Source organism: Haliotis rubra, unplaced genomic scaffold (genome assembly GCF_003918875.1).
Source record: "Haliotis rubra isolate DU_JTF1 unplaced genomic scaffold, ASM391887v1 Scf327, whole genome shotgun sequence".
Lineage (NCBI taxonomy): Eukaryota > Metazoa > Mollusca > Gastropoda > Lepetellida > Haliotidae > Haliotis > Haliotis rubra.
The window spans coordinates 843414-863382 of NW_025766999.1; the positions used below are offsets into that span (position 1 = coordinate 843414).

Genomic DNA, 19969 nt, shown 5'->3' on the forward strand with positions numbered 1-19969 from the left:
GAACGAAAATTGAATGAATAGTAACGGTTGTGACATTATTGGTAACGGCCAGGCCATCAGTGTAACAAACAATGTTATCCCTCTAAAAAGTTGCAAAAGATTAAATTCTGAAAGGTACTGCAACAACTATGATACTGTGCTCATGGTCATGCTACACAGGCCACTGCATAGATATCATTTTGCTGTTGATATTATGGTGCAATATTAGCCTCCACGAAATATACTTCTTTCATTCACTCGGACACATTTAGTTTTTGTTAATCGTTAGATGGTAACACATATTTATCAAATACAAAGGTTTGGCCAACATATTAGCACCTAGCAAATATTCAAAGTAAATGGTAGCCTTACATATCTCACAGTTAAAGTTAAAACAGTTAACACCCAAATAATCTTTAAAGGTTGGAATAGAGAAAGTTGTTTACCGTTACTACATTTTGTCCAAACTGTTACCATAGATGTCCTAACCGTTACCTTTAATTTATAAAGACTATAGATCTTATAGAAAATAGAAACTTAATGTGATAAACTCGTTTTGGTTTTTTTTATTCAAAGCAGATAGATAAGTAAATAGAAAATTATTATCACACCATGGAACATATTCTTTAAAATTGAAATTTATTAAAGATATGTCCAGACCGTTACTATTATTTGTCCACACCGTTACTAGAGACTGTGTTTATTATGCTACTACATCAAAACTCCTTTGAACAGTAAAATTCCATGCTTAAACGTATCTTAACCCTTAAAGTAATTATAAATTTGTTATATTTCAAATATTAATTAACAACTTTTTGAAATACAAATCATTTTGTCCAGACTGTTACAAGGACTGTCCAAACCGTTACTTTGCACAATGGTAACGGTTTGGACAGTAACGGTCAAGACAATTTGTAAGTAAATCTAAAATAAAAAAATGAATGATCCCTAAAAGATTTCAAAGGACATGCCTTCCAACTCTTCCATTTCTGGGCAACATATCCATTGAAATTTAAAAAAAACAAAGAAATATATTTGCCACAAAATACATTGGTAACGGTCTGGACAATTAAGGTTGACACATTACATTTATACTTATTTGATGGTGTCAGTTTTCTGCAAAATGTGTTGAATTTCATTATTTCATCTGCTGTCACATGCACAGAGGCTAGCTCAAACAGACACGGGAAGTAGAATTACAATCCAGCTCCAGGGGGAAATTATTGCAGGAATTTCATACACTGGTAACAGTCAGGACACAAAAGGACAGGACAAGCATGTTACAATTTGTAGAAAAAAACTTTTGTAAGTTAAAACAAAATTAAATGCAGTTTGAGAATGCTTGATCAATCCTAATTGGCATAATATGAATTAGTTTGTTTATTTGCATTTATATTCACATTATTTGTGAACATTGATATTAGGACCGTCACCTCCGGACAGAGCAAATCTGCCAATTTTGACCCTAAAATGGGGCTAAATATACATTTCAAAATGAAAAGACTAATGATATACCACATTTACTGACTAGTAAACATCTTAATATGTTTTCTAGCACAAAAGAATCCTTTTAAGTTAACAGAGGTTTTTCTTATTTGGAACGGACAGAAAATCCTACCAATTTTGAAAATGACCCGCCTACGTTCGTTTATGTAGTCCTTTTTCCTCTCGTAGATAAGCTGGTGCCGGACTACGTTTGCCCCGTGGGCTTTACATAGGCCATAGTGGCATTTAACCCCGATGCCGCATACGGAGCACGTGTAGTTCATGAAACACCTCCTGTGGAAACAGCAGTACCCCTCAGTCCTGCATCTCCTACCGCAGGTCTCGGTCTTCCCTATAAGCATGTACTGACATCGATACAGGGCAGGTCTCATCGTGTATACTCATATGTGTACCTAGTTTAATTGCTTTGCGATCAATGCAGTCGCTGCTAGGCCTATCACGACGAAGGCCAGTTCTCGGTCCTTTTGCCCCCGGGCTGGGTGCGTAATACTGGGAGAGTGTGGGTTCCTCGAGAGGTTCGAGCTGTTTGCCAGTTAGCAGGTAGTATTCTTTCGCGGCGGCGGAGACGTCCTTGAACGTTCGAACGGCATGGTTCTCACGCTCGAGTCATTCGTTAATGTAATCGAGTCTCTGCATACGTTTCTTCGCGTACTCGGCTTGCGGGGCTTGTAGTTTCTCCAAGGCTATGTCGTGCCGTTTCCGTTCCGCTTCTACCTCGGCCGCGTTCTGCTCCCGTAGTTTTGAGAACAGGTAATTGCACCTGGAAAATATGCCTATATTTACTTCAAAATATTCCCCCGGTATGATCCCTTGCTTCACGAGGATGTCCTTGGTGGCCATCACCATACCCAGGCTCATGATGAGCATGCCCATATCCTGCAGGTCGAAATCGAGCTTGATAGTCGGTTGTTTGAGGACCATCTTGGTCAACCGAGCATATCCTACGGCTAGGCTGGCGACCACGGTGGCGTGGTATGCTTCGTTAACGAACGTTTTTCCCCTCAGACATGATGTATATGATATAGAAACATATATTTAATTACAACATAATATGGGGGTTGACCTCTAAAATGGGGTTGCAGAGGTGGGGGTGGGGTTGGCTTTGGGGATTTACGATGTAGCATGAATAATGAGAGAGCCGCAGCAGCTGCGCCTGCAACCCACAGAGTATAGTTACTCTTGTGATGCTTAGCCAAACCACCTTTTCTACCGGCGGCGACTCTCTTAGGGTTCTTCTGCTCAGTGATTTGTGCCGGGGCCTCCTGTGTCGGGGTTTCCTCCTCTATCGGAGTCACTGGCTGGGCAGCATCCATTTTGTATACTATTACTATTATTATTCCCCTCTCCAAATTGGCAATGCTTCGCCGTGATGATCGCCGCGTGTTCGATAAAGGGGTCCTTCTCAAGGTCCTCCCACAGGCAAAGCCGGCGTTCCGGGGGAATGGGGAGGGAGTACGACGCCAAACCGGTGTAGATCTGTGTCATGGTCGACCCTATAGTCTTCGTCATCTCGGCCCTGAGCCGGGACTCGTATCTCGCGTACAGCTTATCGACCTCATCGGCGGGTAGTTCCTGAATCTTATCGGGGCATAGTCCCCAAAGTATTGTTTGGCCTTGCCGCCGACCGCCAGCGCCACCAGTTTCTCTCGCTTGTCGTCATCAGGCCGCTTATCACCCTCCACCAACAGTTGTTCGAGCAGTTCGTTGCACTCCTTCCTATAATGTAACAAGCGATTCTTAACACTAATGATATAATAACCGATGCATGCGAAACACGGCGAAGCATTGCTTCACAAGCCATATAGAACTGTAACTTTTAATTGCTAAGCCATTGCTAAGCATTGGTCAGCATTTGCTCAGCATTACTCAGCATTGCTTGGCAATGCTTAGCACTTGGTAAGCCACGGGTTGGTCGGTCTTGAGCACGAGCTTAGCATGCTTCGTCTCGGCTAGCTGCCTCTTCACCCGTTCCCGTTCTAGTTTGCTCATCACGTTGTTCTCCCTCAAACATTCCTTGAACGAATCCCTGTCCTTGCAGTGGAATAAGGCTACCCATCGCGTCTGTTCCCTGAGGTCTTTCAGTACCGAGTTGAACTTCTGCATCAGCACCCAGACGCTGTGCTGAGCGTGCCGGCCGGAGAAGGCTAGGTATGATAACATGTCTCTCTTTTTTTGTTATCTCTTTGTTGGCGCTGCAGTCGTCCAGGATGAACAGCGTCGACTCCCCCTTGAATTTACCGTGGTAAGCCTTCAGCCAGTCCTGCAGGTGTGTTCCCGGGTCGACTCTGTGCACGTCCGGGTCCGTCATCACCCAAGGTCTTTCCGTGTACGTCCTGTTCAAATGTAGAGTAGGGCTCATGATAACAATGTTGTCGAAGGTGTCCCGGTAGTACCCCTCCAGCATATCCAGCACGAAAACGGTCTTCCCACAACCAGTCTGCCCGCACCGTACAGTGCGGGTCGCGGGGTAGATCAATAGAAGGCTTGCACGAATCTCCCATTGTCTATATTAAGCTGCGCGTCCATAATCACGTACAGATATAATTTCAACTTGCCTGCAGGTTGAGCCTTCTTGGTAATCTGGACGGTTATCCCCTCGCTGCCGTTGTCGATGCGGCATCCGCTGTCGTGCAACCGATCGTCGTCCGTGGATCGCATGTCCAACCATAGCGCGTACTTGGTGGTCAGGTATTCCCCGATCTGCACGGAGGATAGATCCAGGTCCTTGATGACGTGTTGGTGTCGGGTCGGTAGCTTCGTTATCTCGTCCCACTGCTGGTGTGCCCTCTTACCATGGCTGAACAGCTGGTTGGGCACGCCCTCGATAGTCACTTCCACCTTCGTGATCTCGGGGTTGAAAAACTTCTCGCTGTCCCATCGGAACGGCTCGTAATCCTCCACGGGGGTTGATCAGGATGCCTTTCATTGATCGCGCCGGCACGTTCAGGTTGATATTCCACACCGTGTCGCTCTTATCCCGTACTACCATTCTATGCCGCAGTATGCGGTCGTACAGGATGGCCACCTTCCCCGAGTACTGGTTTTGAACCTGATGGGCCAGCTCCGGGCTAGTGACCATGTCGAACTCCAGAGAGATGTTGTCGATGGTGTAACTGGCCTCATCACCGTTCGGCGTATGCATGACTTTGCTGTAGTCGTTGAACGCGAGGTCGTATTCAAGTCTATCACCCAGCTCGGCCTGGTAAAACGGCGCGTGCCCATTGAGCAACTCGAAGTCGAGCGGCACGCAGAACCTGTTCCCGTACGCTTGGGCGATGGCCTTTTCACCCACCGAGACCTTGTCGAGCTGGTCTTGCGTGAAGCCATACCCGACGCGCAACCTAGTCGACTTACTGATGCCTTGGTATACGTCGTTGACGCGTTCTCCCTCGCTTTTCCAGAGGTCACCGTAGCAGTGAAACACGTCGCTGTCGTCGATGCACAGCACCTCGTTGCCACTGATCTTGATGGTGGTCTTCTCGACGATGGCCCGACCTACGTTCCGCACGAGCTCGCGTTTGTCATTGTCGGAGGTCAACGTGAGGTTGAACGCCAGTCGAACCGTGCCGGGCACGATGAGGTCGTTCTCGCCCAGGTTGGGGAATCGAACCAGCAGCGTTTGGTTCTGGTCTATCTTGCTGGGATTGTTGGTGATGGTCACCGACTGGCGCACGGCTCTGGCACCTAGAGGCTCCCTTGATCTCCGGAAAGGGTTTAGCTTCCTACCGTAAGACATTGTTATATATACATGAAATATATAAGTTTAACATAATTAAATATGGCTGAAGGTGGTGGTTACGAAGACATCCCGATGGATGACTTGTGGGATGATAGTGCCCCCTGGTTAGAGGAGCAGGAAACCTCGTTCACGCAAGTCAACGAACTCATGAAGCAGGCAGGAATACTATGACGAGTTGAAGCGTAAACACAACGTCGAGCTGTTGGGGCGAGACTATTCCAAGTTCACCCTCGACGAGAACGGCACGCTGTGATTGAAGGCTCACCCGGAGATCAATCTTGTGAGCAAACGCACAAGAGAACCGCTTGCCAATCGACACTCATCAGTCGCCATGTCGGGCAACTGATCCGCGATGCACTAAACCTCATAGATTATCGTCCCAAGCTTCCCCCGAAGGTCGTCCAAGATCTGCAAGCTACCAACGTGCCATCGAACAATTGTTGGCCACGTACCATAACAAACCCTTGTCCGGGTAAAACTGCCTCGTGGCTCGGGCAAAACCTGTGGGCAGCCATCGTTGCCGTGGCCAGGCTGGTGTACGTCGCGGCTAAGGAATTTTTAACCAAATGAGGCCGACCGCGATCCCAGCGACCACTAGTTTTACTATCGAGGTGTTCCTTGTTCTCAGCCACCTCACGTGGTGGAAGGGGCTGTGGGGATGCGGACCGAACCCTGGGCTTCGGGGGTGGTACGACTATGCCCGTTTCACGGGTTGTGGGAGGTGGGACGTGACTCACGTTGATGCCTGTATTGACACCCAACTTCTGGTCGGCCATGGCGATGATGATTTCGTTGTTGTAGCCCACCACTTAATTGACTCTCAGTTGCATGTCGCTCGGGCCCATGTACAGTCCCACACCGAACACGTAGTCAACTTTAGACCGGGCGTATTCCAATACGTTTTGGTAGCGTTGGATGGCACTCGGTAGATCAACAGGTGCATTAATAGCATCCTCGACGTTAGCCCCGAACTGTTTCTGAGCGTCGTAAGCAGTCCCGGCGCCCACGATGCTGGAACGCGTTTGCGTCTGTGCACCCACCAGCGCCCACACGTACGTTCGAATCGAGTCGTTCAATCTGGTGACACCGGCACGAGTAAACCCTTTCGACCTGTCCAGCATGAAAATTTTCCAATCGTCCGCAGTGGGCTGCTCCACTTTCTGGACGGTGAAAGCAACACCACCTTGCTGTGGCGTCCGCAATCACATAATCGACGGCTACTACAGCGTACGCTCGCTAAGCGATGAAGTCTTCGAGCCCGTGGGAGCCGAACTCAAGATGAACGACTCAAACGGCACAGTGGTGTTAACCAACAACGGAATAAACCCCTTGAGGCTCGGCCGACCATTGGCGAGGACACTCGGGCTGCCGCCGGACAAGATAAAACCCACAACCATGGTCACGGGTACAAAGTTATCCTACCTAGTCCCGTACCGCGAGCTGTGCATTCATCTCAATCAGCTGAGCACGACGGACAACATTTAGGCAGAATGCCCTTCCACGCTGCTGAGAGCCGTACCGGTGAAGACGGAGAAGTACAACGACGGCAGATCCGAGTTGTTTTCATCGCGGCAGTACAAGAGGTTAACTCGGGGCACCATCCCGGAGTTGGTAAAATCAGTGTTAGATATAAATCATAATCCTGTTAATATAGGATACCACAGCATAATGCTGCACATAAGATGACTAGCGCACAAGGACCCGGAAGGGTGAAGAGATGCGTCAATGTAGGGATCTCCGACCTCGGGGACACACGCGGGTTCGACGACCCCGGAGTAGAGGGTAGACTGTACGCCTTACAGCTTAAAAAAGCATTTACAAACGAGTCGAAGTCCCCTCTGATAGAGCCCTAGGTGATATAGTCGATACATCAGGAGGGGCCGGCCCTCAACACTCGGCTCGGTGATGATAGATGGTCGGTATACCCATCGTTCGGCGGCAAACTGTTCGACCTAGAAGATGTCGAGAGCACGACCGTTGCTCGAAACAAGCAGTACGCCCTCGTCTTCACCGACGACGACAAGTGGGTGTTGTTACCCTCTCGAGTCGATTAGTTTCTCAACATTGGGCTCGGCTCCCCCTACGTGTTCACGGAGAACAAAGACAACTACCTAAACAAAGTCGTGAACAACAGAACCCTGCTCGATGGGTCCACCCTGGCGCCTTTTACCTGGGGTGACAATAGATTGGCCAAAGGCATATCCATTTTGGGACCGCCATTGTTGTATCGTCATACAACTGAGCTCGGATCCCTCACTGGGGTTGCTGCCCCCCTTAATAAGCAACGATATAGTTAGTATAGAACAAAAGTTACCTATTGGCCTTTCCCTTATTCGCCTACACAAGATACTAGGCCTTATAAGCCTCAAGTACATTGATCGACTATTAAATGAAGCCCAATTAAAAAATATCTTGTAGTATATATTATACGTACAGGATGGGGCTGTACCCAGTCGTAGAAGAAGTAGCAAAAACACTGGAAACCGTAGACGTGAAACGCCAACTAGTGACACACGGGCAGCGTTCTGCAAGAAGTACCATAGAGCTTTCAATGTCGTGGACGGGGCCGATACCGCCCTTATGACAACCAGCATGGGACTAGGGGCGGTAGGTGTCGGGTTGTTGGCCACCATTGTGGCAGCACCCATAGTGCTAGGCATCGAGATAACAGCTGGGGTGTCAGGGTTGGTGGGGTTGGTGTTTAAGTTTGTATCCCACAGACTGCAACGTAAAGCGTTGAAACACGACGAGATCAGGGTTCTAGCTGAAGCAAAGCTGAACACGGTAAGTGACCATATCTCCACGGCAGTCACAGACAACAAGATCTCGGAGGAAGAGTTTCGTTTGGTCCCCTCTGAACTCACCAAGTACCATGAGATGAAACAAGAGATTCGAACCAAGTCTCGTAAGACTGCAGTCAGCGAAGCCGAGAAAAAAAAGTACATAGAACAAGGGGTACAACAAGCCCGGCAAGCCTTCATCACGAAGACCAAAGAGCTCATAGGCGATTCACATTAAACTGTTTCGTCGAGGTCAACATGATATAGGGCGATCACAATAGTGTCAAGTGATCAGGAAAGTGTTGGTTCGTGGTCATAGCGACCAGGAAGTTAACTGGGGATTCAAACAGTGGTATACACACTAGCGGAGAGAGATAAGGGCCTGACAAAAGCTTTATTTCATAAATTATTATTTCATAAATAAAGCTTTACAGAGTCTTTTCTTGGAATTGATCTCGTACTGCTATTGTATATACTACTGAGCTAGTAATTTTCAGGCATATCTAGCCCGACTGGCTAGCAAAATTTGAAAACTATTTTGCACACTGCTGAAAAGAATTTATGTCCGTTTCCTATTACATGCTTTTTATAAATAGGGTAGGTGGGTCGATTTTATCTTCTTCTTTTTTTCACTTTCTTAAAGGTCACATGCAACGTAAAACACAACTTTGCAGATTCTGATACCTTTCGGTATGGACTTACCGAAACAAATCATCAAAAATGCAAATTCAACTTACAAAGTTCAAACGATTCGCTAATTTTCCCCCAGCTCTTGGGGAAAAAGTGGTTTCAACAGCTAGGCTGCGCTGTGCTGGGCTGTGCTCATAGCACATGCGCAGTGAAATTGGTTCGCGCAGCTTGTAAGCGGGTTGTCCGGTGAATACTCCGTGAAGGCTTTGGTGTGAGCTATTTTTCTAATGTTTTGTTGATATTTTACAGGCGCGTGCTTTTTATATGTTATGACAGTAGATTACCGATTTAACTGTTTATATAATTTCATTTGTCTATTTCACCACAAGTTCTTCTTACCGAGTCACTTTCTCAGTTCGATACTTAAAAGCAATGTCATTATTTAGCGTTGACAGAATTTCTAACTGTGATATAGATATGTCGTTGTCACAGACAAAACTCAATGTCTGTTTTATTGACACCTGCTAATGACAATATTCAATACACAACTTCGATCACTGACCACATGCAATTTGAACTTAACACCTATCAGGCTATACACAATAAACAAAACGCATTGATTTATGGCCCGAGTTCGGTCTCTGTCACATTATGTAATTACACAAACAGGCAGGTGTGATACTTGTACACATGACATGTTATGATGTCTGTTGATTGCAAAATGTTATACACAAAAAATGAGCATGTATTTACAAAACCCAACTTCTCTATACACACACAATGAGCCGTGAGGGCATCTGCAAATGAACCAGCCATTACCTTGAGTGCACACCCACCCGCTCTGACTGGGTTCGGTATCCCGGCTGCTTCGTTTCTTGGGAAGTAAACCAAAGTACAAAATATTGCACTTTTGATTTGCGATTGTACACTTATAATTTTGTTTATGTTTTTTCATAATCAGCAATGTATATTATATGTCATGAATAAGTGATAATTAAGTATTAATTATGTTTGAATTTTTGGTTGCATGTGACCTTTAAAAAATGTTTAGTAGCACCAGGTGGGCACTTGAGAATGTCTTCAAAAACACCGTATCATGTTGTTACAATGCCTTGTGATGAAATATTGAAAGATTTCTACCTCAAATCATTATTCATGTTATTTATTTGCAGGTTTTGTCAGTGAGAACCCATTATACCATTTCAATGCAATCCATTTTAGCCCTACGTACACTGAAAAACATGTAAAAATAAAACTTGATTTGGATGAAAATGATGAGTTGAAATACTCTCCAGTCATGATTTTGACTTGGAAAATTTTTTTTAGGGTCGTGGGTGTTAGGATATGGTCATTTGGGTAACAGACATTCTTTTTTTTTACTAATATGTAATGATGTATGCACAGACAAAAGGAGCCAAAAATGTTATTTTTCAGCCCTAAAAAATCAGAGCCAGAGGTAGTGGGGGGTGGGGGTGTTAATGTGAGAGTGGAACATACACATTTGTTTAAGTTACTGAGTCATCAGGTGTAACAAGTGTAAGTAGATGTCAAACATATTGCCCTACTTTATCGTCTGGTGTTATATTTGCAGTAAAAAGTGAAAAAATATAGCTATGACTACAAATTTCTTCACAAAATATATGCACTCGTCATTGGCAGACTAGGTGTAGTTGTGGCATGAAATTGCTCCCCTCCATTCAAAAGTCATGTCCACCCCATGGTTATTGGTCAGCTAGCAATATATTGATTTCATGGTTATTGGTCAACTAGCAATATATTGACCACATGGTTATTGGTCAACTAGCAATATATTGATTTCATGGTTATTGGTCAACTAGCAATATATTGACTACATGGTTATTGGTCAACTAGCAATATATTGATTTCATGGTTATTGGTCAACTAGCAATATATTGACTACATGGTTATTGGTCAACTAGCAATATATTGACTACATGGTTATTGGTCAACTAGCAATATATTGACTACATGGTTATTGGTCAGGTAGCAATATATTGATTTCATGGTTATTGGTCAACTAGCCGTATATTGATTCCATAGTTACTGGTCAACTAGCAATATATTGACCACATGGTTATTGGTCAACTAGCAATATATTGATTTCATGGTTATTGGTCAACTAGCAATATATTGACTACATGGTTATTGGTCAACTAGCAATATATTGACTACATGGTTATTGGTCAACTAGCAATATATTGACCACATGGTTATTGGTCAACTAGCCATATATTGACTACATGGTTATTGGTCAACTAGCAATATATTGATTTCATGGTTATTGGTCAACTAGCAATATATTGATTTCATGGTTATTGGTCAACAAGCAATATATTGATTTCATGGTTATTGGTCAACTAGCAATATATTGACCACATGGTTATTGGTCAACTAGCAATATATTGATTTCATGGTTATTGGTCAACAAGCAATATATTGATTTCATGGTTATTGGTCAACTAGCAATATATTGACTACATGGTTATTGGTCAACTAGCAATATATTGATTTCATGGTTATTGGTCAACTAGCAACATATTGATTTCATGGTTATTGGTCAACTAGTAATAAATTGACCACATGGTTATTTTCAGTGTAGCAATATATTAACTTCTATCTGTTACTGATTATACTAACTTACGTCCAAATAGTGCTATTAGTTTTAACTTTCCACGCTAGTTTTAATTCTAATTGTGATATTCTTGTTGTTTTACTGACCTTTGACGACAGGTTTATATAATATACAGTGGAAGCTGTCTAAACCGGCACTCGTCGGGACTGAAGACATATTCCGGTTTAGACAGCGGGTTGGATTGTAGCGCTGACACGGTTATCTCCGACTAGAAGTGGACCAGTTTTGTCACTCGCATATACAGTGCTGTATCACAATAAAACATGTCAACTCACTAGTTACAAGTACAACTATACCCATGCTCAACTAATATTAAATTGTCTTTATCGGCAACCATGTAATCAACGCAGGATTAATTGATGAGAATACACATCCGGTTGACTCCTTGCTATGCACCTGATTAGATAGCGCTGATTACTGTATAAACATATATTCGGTTAGCTCATTTCATGCCGAGATCCGGAATGCACAGCTGACGGATTGCAGAGCTTTTAAATGATGATAAATGTACTAGCCACGGACGTGACTGAGATTTTATGCCAGTGTTAACAACTTGCCGAATTAGACAGCTACCGGTTTTGACAGCTTCCACTGTACACATGTTCCATTTCAATGTCAAATATGTTCTCGTCACGATATGGCTGAAATATTGCCGATGTGACATTAAATATTAACTCACTCACTCACTATACTAATTACATACAGTGAAACTAATGTTATAGTTCTTTCAGTCTGTTTCAGAGTCCTAAAACCACATTTGTTTCCCTTCCGCCTTGCCTTTCTGCCATGTCAAATCATAAATGAAAAAGTCTTTATTTTCCTCAGCTCTAGGTTGAATGTACCAGCTCACTGGGGTTCCCTTTCAATTGAAATGAAGTTATTTGTCTCTTGCAAAATGACGTTATTCATTGTCTGTTCTCTAGTCCAGATTCCTGGTAACCACTTTTAGCCATGGCAACCACATTTCTCTAATGATCCTGAATTCTTTATTTTTTCATATTCTGCCTTTTTTATGCAAAATGATGTCTCCTGTGGCTTTTCTTTCCAAATAAATTTGGTTTAAACATACATTTTCTCAAAAGTATGAAAATGCTCAGTGGCTCAGCGAAGTGTCCATCTACCTGCAAACTGTGTTTGGAGATAGATAAGACACCTGTTTTAACCATCATCAAATTCAGGGCGGTGGGGTAGCCTTGTGGTTAAAGCGTCCGCTCGTCACACGGAATGCCCAGGTTTGATTCCTCACATGGGTACAATGTGTGAAGCCCATTTCTGGTGTTCCCAGCCTTGATCTTGCTGGAATATTGCTAAAAGCTGCGTAGAACATGCTCACTCACTCAAACCAGAAACCACTACACAACCATGACAGCTTGTTATTTTTTTTGAGTGGGTATTATGAATGTTGAGTGGGTATTTCATTTTCCGTTACCCACTGCTTTCAAATATGTGCGTATTTCAGTCATTTTACTCACCTAAGTATTATGTGACTGAGTAAGTTTACTAAGCAGGTATGTTCTGCCTTATGTCATACCTAATCAAAATCAACTTAAATATAATGGAAATGATTTCCATAAAAAATCACTTATCCTATACTGACAGTACAACACTTGTCCTATACTAACAGTACAACTTGATAGCAATCGATGTCTTTTTCATTACGCAAGTGATTTCTATAAATATATTCCGTACGCATTTGTTTTGAACTTTTTGCGTATCTAACATTTTAAATGCGTAATTGGTACGCAACAATTATTTTTCAATGCGTAATTGGAAATTTTCTATGCGTATTTTACCCGGATATGCAGCTTATCTGGGCCTCTGGTGTCCGCCCATAAGTGTTTTTCAGGCAAATAAAATTACATGCTACACAGCGATTACTACTCCCTTGCTGTAACCCGTGTTTGGTGGTACAAAACGACACATGCTATCTATCATCATTCAGTTGAAGGTCAGTTAATGGATTTATAACAGGTATAATTAGTGGTAATAAACACCACTCAGAGTAAATACGTAACATTTTTAATTAGGGTCTCATGTGGCAAATGTATTACATGTTATGTAATATGCGCATGGAAGTGCAGCAAGAAGAAGCTGAGTTACAAAAACAAACATCGACCAATAACACGCTGATTGATTAATTACTTTTATCTTGCACAGCGGATTTGTCAAAAGGTAGTGTTTATGTATGTAGATTTACTAATCTATACTGAATACACCCTGTTGTAAAGTGCCTGTGTAAAAACAATGTCCTTCCTTCAAAGGATTAACCGCAAATAATTTGATTGATTGATCATTATTGGATAACTAAATTACCTATTTTTCCTTATCCTGACTCACGCTCTTTTGCTTGTCTTCTTCTTCTTGCGAACATAGTGGAACACTTGTATCTCCCTAATTGAAGCTCCCTTCAATGTAAAATCACTAATTAGTACTCACCAAGAGTTGCTTCCCTTTCCGAAATGCGCGGGAAAGGAGGCACCACCTCTTCCCACATGCTTCACTCTCTCCTTCTTCGCCCAGTGAGCAGGATGTGAGAGCGCCTGTGTCTCCCTACACACTATATCCTTTGATTATTCTTATTTTTTAGTTACCTCTTTTAGTCATCTATAGAGGTTTAGCTAGTATCCTTCAACATTATGTATTGATATTTATTCCTATTTCTGCTGTTTATTCACGGGACACCGTGATTGTTCAGTAGTTTAGGTTGATGAAAATCTGTACTGTTTGCAGGTTACGTTTTTCTGCTGCTGATCCGCATTTAATATGCCCTAGCTGTACTGCACCATGTTTATTTTCTTCACGTCGCAGTTACTGTAATAATTTGTCTAATTCTGCTTTTAACAAATATTTACTTTGCGTTTTGAGACGCGCAGCAGATAGGTCACGTAAGCAGAGTCTAGCCATGGCTAATACATCTGAACCCCTCGCCAGTCAACTGCTGTCGGATGACCCCCTCCCGTCTGGTGTTCCGCTAGAGTTACCCTCGGAGGAGAGGCGTGGGACGCAGTCCGCCGTCTCCAAGAAGCGTCCTGCATCCCCAGACATCCTGTCGTCGCAGCCGAAGACTAAGAGGGCTTCTACTTCAACTCAACGCAGACTCCGCACCCCCAGGGCAGCGTCTACCTCCAAGGGGAAATCGACGAAGTCTACAAGGACTTTTCAGCTGAGATTGTTCCTGCCGCAGAACTGGGCCTGTATGATGATCAGCCGATCATCATACCTGATGTGCATCACAAGAAACGACCGGTGTCGGCAACAGTGACGTCAGCGCAGATCTACACGCAGCCTGATGTACCAACGCTGATGTCTGACGATCTTCCTGAGGGTCCCGTCGCTACCAACGCAGATAGGTCAGCAACTACATCTTCGCAGACCGTCCCAGACAACCTGGTTCTTCAGATTATGAAGATGATGGAAGACCGCTACGGACTGGAGAGACAACCAGCCCAGAGCCTGAGCCTTCGCGAAGGCTCCAACGTAGACGTCATCCCAGAGGGACCCCCCCGTCAACGTAGTGGCTGCTACCAAGTCATCGCTGAGGAACCCACCTGCGCGAAGGCGGACGCCACAGCCCACCTCTGCGGCGGACCCAGATGTTCAGCGTTCGCGAAGGCCTTCGCGAAGGACACCTAGATCGTCACCTACCTCAGACTCCGATGATCAACGCTTCACAAAGAGGTTTGCGAAGGAAGATCCTCTCATCCCCGGACTCTGACTCGGACCCCCAGCCTTCGCGAAGGTCAAGTCGTCGCTCCCCAGGACCGGACACAGATGAAGCTTCGCGAAGGTCTTCGCGAAGGGCACCAGTTACAGGCTCCAAGTCATCTTCGTCTAGAAGGTCATCGAGGGATTCCCCAAGAGCTTCGCGAAGCTATCATCGTTCACCACATAGATCTCCGCGAAGGTCACCATACAGACGCAGCTCGTCAGGCCGTTCTCCACGCCGTTCTCCACGTCGATCTCCTCGCTGTTCTCCATGTCGATCTCCTCGCCGTTCACCTCGTCGATCTCCTCACAGGTCACCACATCGTTCGCCTCACAAGTCTTCACGGAAGTCCCCAGACAGGTCTCCGTTGACGTCACCCTGAAGAGCTGTACAAGTATACAGGACTCCACCTCAGTCACCATCGGAAGAGCATCAACCTACCGGTAACCCGGCCCACACCTATCTCATGAGGGAGGACGACGCAGACACGATCACCCTACCTCTGATCGACCCGATAGCAGCGGTCCGACAGAATCTGGACACAGCCTTCCATAAAGCCACTAAAGCCCAGGCGCTGCACTTACCACAGTTCAACGTCAAAAAGTTCTCAGCCCATGATATGGACCCATTTTTCAAGGCACAAGAAATCGACGATAACTTCAAAGTCATCAACGATGCCAAGACTAAGACGTACAAGATAGACGACCGCAAGCTTGTTCAGATCGAAACCATGACAAGAAGAATGTTCTTCGGGCCTTAACAGATCAAGAACGATTTATGAAACTCTCATCACCAGATTTCAAGATTCTACATCAGAAGACGACAGAATGATATACTTGGCCCTCCTTATGCAGAAGAAGGACCAGCAGTTTTTTAACGGATCATCTTACATCAGTCTCCGCAGCGCTAACTCTGGCTCGTCATCAAGGTCTTCTCGCTTCCTGCAGTTGGGGTGAACAGTTCACATCTTCACTCTACACAGCCCCGTGGTCTACGCCGTCAATCTTCGCTGGAGGTATAGATAAAGTCTCTAAAGAAGTCACCAAGGATTCAAGGGAAGTCCTTATGATAAAGTCGATGGACACGCTAGCTAGCGTCATCAGGCAGACATCACAGAGATATTCAGGAAGATCAAAGTTTACTGGCTTACAGAAAGCACGGGACAGGAAGATGGCCGGTTCAAGAGGAGGAAAAGATTCTTTTCGTCGCCCATACGGCAACTACAGGGGAGGATCTGGAAGAGGCAGGGCACCCAGAGGCTCCCGCAACTATAAACGATGTAAGACGGGTTCGGAACGACTGGAGTCTTCCACCCCCAGCCGTTCCAGTACAACCATCACAAGTGGGTGGACGCCTTCAACTGCACTGGGAGAACTGGGGAATTCTACAGGATCCATATGTCTCCAACATCCTACAACACGGATATCGAATCCAACTACAGGCCATGCCTCCGCTTACAGTCAACCCTCACAAGTTCGACTTCCAGGCTCAACAACTACCAAAGTTACGCGAAGCTGTTTCATCTCTCCTAACCAAGCAGGCCATAGAAGTACTGGATCAAGTAAACATCGAACCAGGCTTCTACTCCCCAGTTTTCCTAGTGCCCAAGAAAAACTCCAAGGAAAAGTTCCGACTCATCTACAACATGAGCACGTTCAACAGAGATTATCTACGCAAACCGCCAACGTTTCGCATGATACATCTACCTCAACTACTGCACCTAGTTCGTCCCATGGACTACATGGCCAGTATAGATCTGCAGGATGCTTATCTACATATCCCGATACATCCCGAATCCAGGAAATACCTACGGTTTACACTAGACAGGCTGCATTACCAATGGAGAGTTCTGCCATTTGGAATATCATCGGCCCCCTGGTTGTTCACAAGAGTAACGAAACCTATTGTCACTTACCGACATCGTCAAGGGCTACGCAGTGCGTTCTACCTCGACGACGGGATTCAAGTAGATCAAGATCCACAGCGTCTCAAACTACAGTTAAACTTCATCATCAAGCTACTAACGCAGCTAGGATGGTTAGTAAATCTACTCAAGTCGGACCTAGAACCTACGCAAGATCTGCAATTTCTAGGCATTCGATTTCTCACGACACAGAACCGTATCGTCGTACCAGAGGACCGATGGCTCAAGATCCAACAGACCATCCCACAAGCCTTACTCTCTCCGCTACCACTACGACAATGGCAGAGTCTGTTGGGTCTCCTCACGTCAGCCCAAGACATGACAGTCAGAGGCAGACTACAGTTACGTCCGTTACAAGTCCTCATCAACGCTCATCTCGACGACCTAAAACCATTCAGTCTACCGAAGCACATCAGACCTCATCTACTATGGTGGACCAGGAGGTCGAATGTCTGCGAAGGCATCTATTTAACAGAGCCGGAATTCAATTCAAAACCCATCTCTATGTAGACGCGTCGCTCCAAGGTTGGGGAGCTCATCTCGCCAACCGGACGGCATCAGGGTTATGGAACCAGCAAGAGAGCAAGCTGCACATAAACATGCTAGAAATGAAAGCAGTAATCAACGCCCTACTACATTGGAGCACCATTCTACAGAATGCGCATCTAATGATTCACACCGACAACTCAACAGTGGCGTTTTATATAAACAAACAAGGCTCAACGAGATCATTGAACCTATTGACTCTATGCTTTCAACTGTTCGATCTAATCGACGATCTCAACATACATGTCAGAGCATGTCACATTCCTGGAGCCAAGAATGTACTAGCAGACGCACTCTCTCGGCCACATCTACCGTCACCGACAGAATGGATGCTCCATACAGAAATCTTTGCACAGATTATCAAGGAAATAGGAGCTCCGCTAGTAGACCTATTCGCCACTCGCTTCAACAATCAGCTAACAACATTCGTATCACCAGTCCCGGATCCACAAGCGTGGGCAACGGACGCACTAAGCATATCCTGGGAAGGCCTCAACGCCAGCACGCGCTTTCCGCCAGCTCTAATTCCAAAGGTGTTACAGAAAATCAGACAAACTCAGAGCCTCCAACTGATTTTGGTCGCGCCCTACTGGCCAGCGAGAACGTGGTTTCCCATTCTAATTCAAGAAATCGGACAACCAATACTACAACTACCAAAGCGCTCGAATCTACTAGTACATCCTCACACCAAACAAGCGCACGGAAACCCAGAAGCATTCCAACTTCACGTATGGACTGTATTAAAGTGTGTCTAAACAAGAGAGGTTATTCAGCCAGAGCGGCGAAAGCAGTCACGCTTGCTTTACGCAATTCTACGCGCAACTTGTATGACGACAAGTGGCACAGTTTTGAGACATACGCTGTTAAAAAGGGATTTACAGCTAGAAATGCTACACATCCACAAGTGGCTGACTACCTTTGTTACCTACGACAAACTAAACGTCTAAAAGGCTCGACATTGTCAACATATCTCGCAGCTCTAAGTTCAGTGATAACTATGAGAACGGGTGTCAAGTTAACTAAGACGCCAGAGTTACTGGCCTTGCTACGTTCATTCCGATTGGAGGATCAGAAACAGAGATTTCGCGCTCCAGCATGGGATCTAAATGTAGTGCTCCAACACCTCACAAGTGAGGCCTATGAACCACTGGAATCAACATCGTTTGAATTTCTGACACAGAAAACATTGTTCCTGTTATCCCTAGCAACGGCAGCCAGGATGTCAGAAATTCATGCTCTAGATTATGAGAGAACACGTTTCGATGACAATCAAAACATAGTGCATATGGGACTGCGATGGGACTTTATCGCCAAGAATCAATTGCCAGGTCAACCAGACAGATTATTCCATGTCCCTGCACTTTCCTCAATTCTCGGACCTCATGATACGCTTGACCTATCATAATGCCCAGTGAGAGCACTCAAAATCTATCTACAACGATCCAAAACGAGGCGACGCCAACTCAAGCGGTTATTCATCCCTCTATCGACAGCGACTCAGACCGAAGTCTCTTGTACCACGATATCGATATGGATCAGAACTGTCATACTTCGTGCCTACAAGGCTGCAGGACTCGACCCTCCAAGAGCATCTAATCCCCATGAAATCAGAGCACTGGCTTCGACACTCGCTCTACACGGAAATTGCTTGTTGAATACCATTATGGAGGGCTGCTTTTGGAAATCCGACATGGTGTTTGCTAACCACTATCTGAGAGATATCACCACCGAGGACGTCTCAGGTATTCACCATTTCGGTCCCATGGTCCTCGCACAGCAGTTGACAGTCCCTCGTAGACGATGAGACATAGTCTCACGAGATTATTCTGTATATATCATACCAGTATTATCTAGCTTATAACTCTACGGAGTTTTGTGCTAATTATATACATATCTTAAGTCTACATTAGTCTTAAGCCCAGTACTGATGTTACATGTACATTGGGTCGCTTCTCCACTTTGGAGTCGCTTTTATACTATTATTATTATTATCATATTATCTAAATATTGTAGTACCCCATCTATGGCAGCTGGTAGAACTTATGTATTATAGCAGCAGGAATTATCTTAATTACAGTGCCATTATGAAGTTCCCGTGGGGGTTATTACATATATAAATCACTAATTATTTAAATCCAAAGTATTCTGTTTCCCACCTCCGCTTCCGTAGGGATTCTACAAGCAAAGAGCATGAGTCAGGATAAGGAAAAATATGTAATTTTCTGAATAAAATTGATATTTTATACTTATCCTGACTCATGAGGTAAGCCCTCCCATCCTCCCCACATAACACTTTGGATTTCCTGTAAATTCAAGTGTTGGGCTCAAGTTAAACAGGAGAGAGTGAAGCATGTGGGAAGAGGTGGCCCCTCCTTCCCCCCAAGATTTTGGAAAGGGAAGCAACTCTTGGTGAGTACTAATTAGTGATTTTACATTGAAGGGAGCTTCAATTAGGGAGATACAAGTGTTCCACTATGTTCGCAAGAAGAAGAAGAAGACAAGCAAA

General features: G+C 44.8%; 1 protein-coding gene and 1 long non-coding RNA gene across 3 annotated transcripts in view; one reads left to right on the top strand and one right to left on the bottom strand.

Annotated features, from left to right (window-relative positions):
- The window catches only part of LOC124283995 (thialysine N-epsilon-acetyltransferase-like), a 279043-nt gene that overhangs the window by 12994 nt on the left and 246080 nt on the right, over window positions 1-19969 (top strand). The window lies entirely within an intron of this gene.
- LOC124283997 lies at window positions 1472-19607 on the bottom strand. The gene is made up of 3 exons (XR_006900451.1): window positions 19573-19607; window positions 19354-19357; window positions 1472-1617 (listed from the first exon to the last, which is right to left on the bottom strand). It is a non-coding gene; the product is annotated as an uncharacterized LOC124283997 (long non-coding RNA).